Source organism: Dermacentor variabilis, chromosome 8 (assembly GCF_050947875.1).
Source record: "Dermacentor variabilis isolate Ectoservices chromosome 8, ASM5094787v1, whole genome shotgun sequence".
NCBI classification, from domain to species: Eukaryota; Metazoa; Arthropoda; class Arachnida; order Ixodida; family Ixodidae; genus Dermacentor; species Dermacentor variabilis.
The window spans coordinates 110,243,224-110,250,771 of NC_134575.1; positions in this window are offsets into that span (position 1 = coordinate 110,243,224).

The following is a 7,548-nucleotide window of genomic DNA, read 5'->3' on the forward strand; positions in this document are numbered from 1 at the left end:
AGAATCTCGTTAACTTTAAGAAAGTTAAGTCTCAAGGCAGGAGAACCCGCCGACAGGCCAGAAGAGAGAGCTGGCAAAAGTTTTTATCGAACATCAACTCGTTTACAGATGAGGCGAAAGTCTGGAACCGCGTAAATAGAATTAGAGGGAGACAAACATATTCACTCCCTCTGGTAAACACACAGGGTGATACGCTACAACATCAGGCAGACTCACTTGGGGAGCACTTTGAGAGTGTGTCAAGTTCAAAACATTATTCGAAATCCTTCCTGAAATATAAGCAAATAGAAGAATGTAAGCCACTCAAAAGAAAATGTCCACAGAGTGAATCCTACAACTGCCCATTCAGTATTGCTGAGTTGAAAGCTGCCTTGAGCTCATGCAAGAGCTCTGCACCCGGATCTGACAGAATCATGTATGAAATGCTCAAAAACTTACACGATGACACGCAAGTTACACTACTCACACTTTTGAACACCATCTGGGATGCAGGGTACCTTCCAACCGCATGGAAGGAAGCTATTGTGGTCCCTGTTTTGAAACAAGGTAAAGACCCTTCCTCAGTGGCAAGTTACCGCCCGATAGCCCTCACAAGTTGCCTTTGTAAGGTATTTGAAAAAATGATTAATCGGCGACTGATCCATTTCCTTGAAATGAGCAAAATGCTTGATCCTTATCAATGCGGCTTTCGAGAAGGGCGGTCCACAACCGATCATCTTGTACGTGTTGAAGCAAATATTCGGGAGGCATTCATACATAAACAGTTCTTCCTATCGATATTTCTCGATATGGAAAAGGCCTATGACACAACGTGGCGTTACGGAATCTTAAGAGACCTGTCAGAAATGGGCATCCACGGTAATATGCTTAACATAATGGAAAGCTATCTGTCAAATCGTACGTTCCGGGTAAAAGTAGGCAATGCACTCTCACGTCCTTTTACGCAAGAAACGGGTGTACCCCAAGGAGGCGTGCTCAGCTGCACGCTCTTCATCGTGAAGATGAACACACTTCGCGCTTCATTACCTCAGGCCATCTTTTACTCTGTCTACGTGGACGACATTCAGATAGCTTTCAAATCCTGTAACCTCGCAGTGTGCGAGAGACAGGTACAGCACGGCCTGAACAGTCTCAATGTGGGCAGACAGGAATGGCTTTAAGATCAATCCTAACAAAAGCACTTGCGTTCTTTTTACAAGAAAGAGAGGAATGATCCCAGACCCTTGCTTAGAACTGGGTGGACAACAAATACCTGTAAACAAAGAACACAAATTTCTAGGTGTCATACTTGACTACAGACTCACTTTCGTCCCCCACATTAAACATCTTAAAGAAAAATGCCTAAAAACGATGAACATAATGAAACTCCTATCCCAGAGTACATGGGGTAGTGACAGGATGTCTTTATTGAAACTCTATAAAAGCCTCATTCGTTCACGCCTAGACTATGGTGCCGTGATTTATCACTCTGCCGCCCCGAGCGCGCTAAAGATGCTGGACCCTGTTCACCATCTGGGTATCCGTTTAGCCACAGGAGCTTTCAGAACGAGTCCCGTACAAAGCTTATATGCAGAATCGAATGAGTGGTCACTTCATATCCAGAGAACATACATCAGCCAAACATATTTTTTGAAAGTCCACTCTAATCCTGAACATCCCTGTTTTAACACCATTAACGACATGACATATGCTACACTGTTTCGTAATCGTCCTTCCGTAAGACAGCCTTTCTCGCTGCGTGTGAGGGAGCTTAGTCATGAAATGCATGTTCCACTTCTCGAACTTCGCCTAATGCATCCAGCCAAGCTGCTACCTCCTTGGAAGTGGCAGTTGATACAATGCGATACATCTTTCATGGAAGTTACAAAAAACGCCCCAGAGATTGCAATCCAAATGCATTTCCGGGAACTCCAGCACAAATACTCCTGTACGGAGTTCTACACAGACGCATCGAAGTCACACGACGGGGTGTCCTATGCAGCCGTCGGTACATCCTTCTCGGAATCCGACGTACTGCATCCGGAAACTAGTATCTTTACGGCTGAGGCCTACGCAATATTGTCGACCGTGAAGCATATAAGGAAAACAAAACTCAGAAAATCAGTTATTTTTACGGACTCCCTAAGTGTTGTGAAGGCTTTGATATCGTTCTGTAAGCGCAAAAATCCTGTTTTAATTCAACTCTATTCCGTGTTATGTAAAGCATATATATCTAACCAGCATGTGATTATATGCTGGGCGCCTGGACATAGGGGCATCGAGGGAAACGTTCTAGCCGATCAGATGGCCACATCAACTTCATTTCATGCAGTTAATCCTACTGCTTCGGTCCCTGTCACAGACCTGAAGCCTTTCTTAAGAAGGAAACTACGAAACTACTGGCAACACATGTGGGACGAAGAAATAAACAACAAACTGCATGTAATAAAGCCACAATTAGGTTTCTGGCCTCCTGTAACAAAATCCCGCCGGACAGATGTCCTATTCTGCCGTCTAAGAATAGGACACACTTTTGGCACACATAACTTTTTACTCACAGGAAACGAGCCTCCAACCTGTGGTAGATGCGGGGAGAGGCTGACCGTCCTCCACGTCCTCCTGGAGTGTCGGGAAGCTGAATATGAAAGAAAGAAACATTTTCCTTTAGCATACCGGCATCATATCCCCCTTCATCCCGCAATGCTAATCGGCCCAGAACCTTTATTTGACACCAACGCCATCCTAAGTTTTCTGAAAGATGTTGTCTTGCATGTTTTTAGCCCCACATGTTCGTAGCGGGTCCTCTCTTCAGAGGATGCCGCTGCGATATCTCTTTAGTATAGCACATGCCTCTAGGCCCTTGTCTTTCAAGGGCTCTGTCGAGGCAGCAGTGCTGCAAGTAATTTTACGATCTTATATATTTTATAATTTGCATCATTCTTCTACGATGGATTTTAATCTTTATAGTATTCGTCATAAGTCATCGCCATAATTTTATAGCACGAACATTTTACGCACTTTACAGCGAATATTTTTAGGCCACTTTACAGCCAAGTCACATCTTCCATAATACATCTTCAACATTACCACGTGTCATGGCGCTCTTTGGCCAAACCTGGCCCTTGCGCCACAAAACACAACACATCATCATCATCACCATTCCTGCAGAGATAGAGATGCCCTAAAATACAAAGTGCATCTGCGATTTGCAGTTTTCTTAGCTGCCGTGTGCCAAGCAATGTTGCATGCAACTGCACGCACTCATGGTCATCACCATTTGCTGTCAACTGCTGGCATCAAATAGAAACGTGCAATGGAGTACTGGGCAGCGTGGAAACCATATATTTGTCGCGTTTTGCAAGGTTTGCAGCAGCCACATGGTAGTGGCTGCGTTGCAGTCACAAGAACGAAATACAGGTCACAAGACTACATCAGGTTTATTTAGCTCCACAACATACACTGGCTCTGCAACCAAAAGCTCAGCTCGAGTACCTAAAAGAATCTGGAAAAAAAGCCTGTCGGTCCGCGAGGTGCGAGCACCACTGCTTTGCCGTATGTGCAAAAGCAGGCCCCCCATCCTGGGAACCGCGCTCTCTAGCAGGCAGGTGCTGCCGAGAGTCCCACTGTAATGGTCTGGTGTTACAGCCGTTTGATCAAGGACGCCGTAAGTAAGATGGCACCAACACAATAGTTTCAAAGCTAGTAGAAACCAAAGGATACGCGAAGGAATCTGTTGACTGAATAGCACCATGACCACCAACACCAGGGTCCCATTGACTTGATGCTGCAACCTAAAGAAAGCAAAACACGAGCAAGCAAGTAAAGAAAGAAAGAAAGCACAACTATAATAATTACAAACACGCATAGAACATTCATGCTGAAGGCAGAGAGAGAAACAGGCTATGTACACATAAGGGGTGTGGCTCGACAGCTTCACCAGGCCATGACATGTTTGCAACTAACCTGTACCCACACCCGAGCAACCGCATGTTGGGAGCCTTTGGCTGCTCGGATGCTGGCGCAAGCAGTGGCCCGGCGAGAAGCCGCAGAACATTGACATCATTAGGAATTCGAGGAACGGGGGAGCCCAAGTAATAGCCAACAGCAGCTACCGCGTCCTAGCGCCGTGCTGTCACAATAACGAGGGATGTCTTTCGAATTCCTAAATATGCCGCACAATATTGCTATATTACCATATTACTGCAGGCTGCTGGGATTCGTGGGCTCTGCAGCATCAGCTAAAACTCGAAAAATTGTACTAATTGTGGCATTATGCCTTTCGCTCGGTATATTATCAAACATCTACCCGAAATCTAGTAGGAACCTTTCGTTTCTAGACAGTTCGTGTACATGTTTGTGAGGACATGCACATAAATTGTCTCGAGCGGCAACTTGTGAAGCGCAGTATGCCATCAGGACTTCCGCAGTGTCTCGTGTTAACTCCCTCTGCAGCCTTTTGCCAGACGGGGGGGGGGGGGGGGTCCTCTCTGGAATAACAAGGTCTGCACGCTGGCCGTCAGTCCGCAGTCGGTTTCCATTCGAACCTGTGCTTTGTGAGGCAGCCTTTAGAAAGAAAAATGATTTCAAGAAGTTATGCTAGCGAATCATATGTGGCGTTACCGTAACTAATTCCAAAATATTTTATAAACACTGGCTTGCCGTTTCAGGAGAGGTAGACGGGCAATCCTGTAACTACTCATTCACGCCTTCGAACTCTGAATCTAGGTCTTGAATTAGGTCATTAGGAAATTCTTCAGGAGTGCGACCCCCCTCGTGCAGCTGTCTGTTGTCAGTCACACCGCCAGTGATGACTTGGGCACTGCATGGCTCCTCTGCGTGCTCCCATGAGATGGACATGAAGATACCTGCATAGCGCAATTGCAGTTTTACAGAATGTTAGGTCCCACTCCAAGAATGCAAGGAGCATGAGTAACGTGAGTAATAGGAAATACATCATGCAACAGTCACTTACTCTCTGCAGTCACCTTGGCATATGCAGTTGCCTCTGCTACACTTGTAGCACAGGAAGCCGCAATCATCTTATTATAATGAGCCCTCCTGCACAAAAAGGAATTGTATTTTTACCAGGTGCGCAAGATATTTAAGAAATTGCACGAATTCCAAATGCATGCACACAGGGTGACTTACCTGCGACCAACCACAAGGCTCCTTAGACATTCGAGCATTTCAAAAAATATCCACGGCTTCGTTCTTGTTGCTGGCGCACTACTTTTAATTTTTCAATTGTGTTCACCTCCTTAGTGAATTTATCGCGTAAGTACTGCCACTTTTTCTTGCACTGTTCACCTGCAATGACAAATAGCAACCACAGCTTCTACAGTTCTTTCTTCAGCTCAAACCTATATTTCCTGCGTGTAGTGCAATATGTGCGCATGGCGAAACACGCTGCAAAAGAAAAAAACTAAGTAAACAAAAAATAACTAAATAAAGAACCAGTGCCGCCGCATGGTTACTTGGCATACATTGGCATGAGGGGCTGTACTACAAGGCCACACCTCATGCATGATCCCCTATGCCGCGTCTGGTTGCGCGACGGCACGGTAATGACCCGTTACGACACAACAGAGTATACTCGAGTAGCATAAGAGCGCGAATTTCGAGTGACCCGATTTGTGCCGGGCATCATTACGCCGGCCGGCTGCGAAAACCAATTCTGCACGTCGCCAATTTTCAAGCAAGCACATGTCAATCGGTGCAATAATAAGTAATCATGCAAGTGTTCCGTGACAATTTGCCTTTCGCGCAACCATACCTGGATGACAGGGCTTCGAACACGTGTACTTCACGTGCAAGTGCACGTGTGCGAAGGCCTACCATGCACATCATACGCGCAAGGCGAACACGAACGCGTGCTTATGTTATCATTAAATTGCACTAATCACTGGAAATGGTACAAAGGCATGCACTTGTCTAAGGTATCATTGCTTACCAGTGAAGCCAAGTTCCTTGCCGATGGCTTCCCACGTGAGTGACCGCTTGAATTGGTCCTTGTAATCGGCATCCGTCACATCATACAAGTGCGGATGCGACCGCACTAAGTTAATTCTTCCACGTGGTCGTTAGCCCACGCCGTTTGCGAGCTTTGGAAAGTCTGCGTCGACGATTGCAACAAACAGTCCGACATGTTGCTGCACTCCATCGTCCCCAGCAGAAGCAGAAAGATGATGAGGTGGATGTCTTTCTCGATACCTCTACTTATATACCATCAGTGGAAAGCGAAGAAATGTAGGGAGGGGCACTTGTACCTCCCCCACTGTCAAAAGTGCTTATACTTATCGCTTATTTATTTATTTATATACACATACTGCAGCCCCTGCTGGGGCTATAGCAGGAGTGGATAATACAATAGAAGAAAGAAATACAATAGGCAACAAAGAAAGTTTAGGCGCAGTGTTGAGGTAGTACAGACAAGAATTAATTTAATGGGAGAGAACGCTTAGTTCCTAATAGCGAATTCCATGTTTCAATTGTTTTAGAGGAAAAGCTATACTTAAAAGTATTAGTGCGTGCAAAAAATGGTGTAATGTTAAGCGCGTGATGTCTGCTACAAGAAGAGATTTTTGCAAAGGTGATATATTAATTACTGGAGAGGCGACAAGATGAGTGAATAATGCCATGAAAAAATTTTAAAGAATTAACGTGTCGCTGTTCGGCGAGAGATGTCAGGTTGAGTGAGGACATGACTGACGATAGTGAGAACTGGTGGTCATAACGTCGGTAAACAAATCTAAAGGCTTTCCTTTGTATGGCCTCAACTCTGTCTATTTCGTACTGCTTTTAGGGATCCCAAATAATACTACCATATTCAAGTATAGGGCGAACAATAATTTTATATAACAGTAATTTAGTGTCGCGCGGAGAATTAGACAGGGTACGACGTAAATAACCGAGTTTTTATAGAGCTTTAGTCGTAATGGAATCAATGTGCTTTGACCAGGACAGGTTATTGGTGAACGTGAGACCTAGATATTTATATTCAGAAACGCGTTGAATTAAACTATCATTAAATCCGTAGCTGAAAAGGAACGGGTTAGCTTTATTAGAGAAGGACATAACGACAGTCTTAAGGAAGTTAATATTCATTCGCCATGTTTCACACCATTTAGAATATCTGACGAATGATTCACTAAGTCGAACATGCTCAGAGGGAGATGAAATGATGTCATACAATACGCAGTCATCTGCGTACATCCGAATTTTAGATATCTCGCGTGGCAACTCATTAATATATAGTAAGAAAAGTAGAGGTCCGAGGACCGAGCCTTGAGGGACGCCTGATGACACATCCACCACCGAAGAAGCGCTTATACTCGGACTCGCAGTTCAAAAGACAAGAGAAAGCTGTAGTTTCGTCGGAAAAGGGAAGTAGAATTGGTCTAAACTATAGTATACTCACAGTAAGAAAGAGAGAGAGAGAGAGAAAAAGCAGGAGTTTAGCGGGCAAAGCGAAGTAGTTTAGTGATAGCGACTCATCCTGATGACTCATCCTGGGACCGGGAAAGGGACTCAGTTCGTAGTAAGCTGGGATGTACGCTCGTGAAGCGAGCT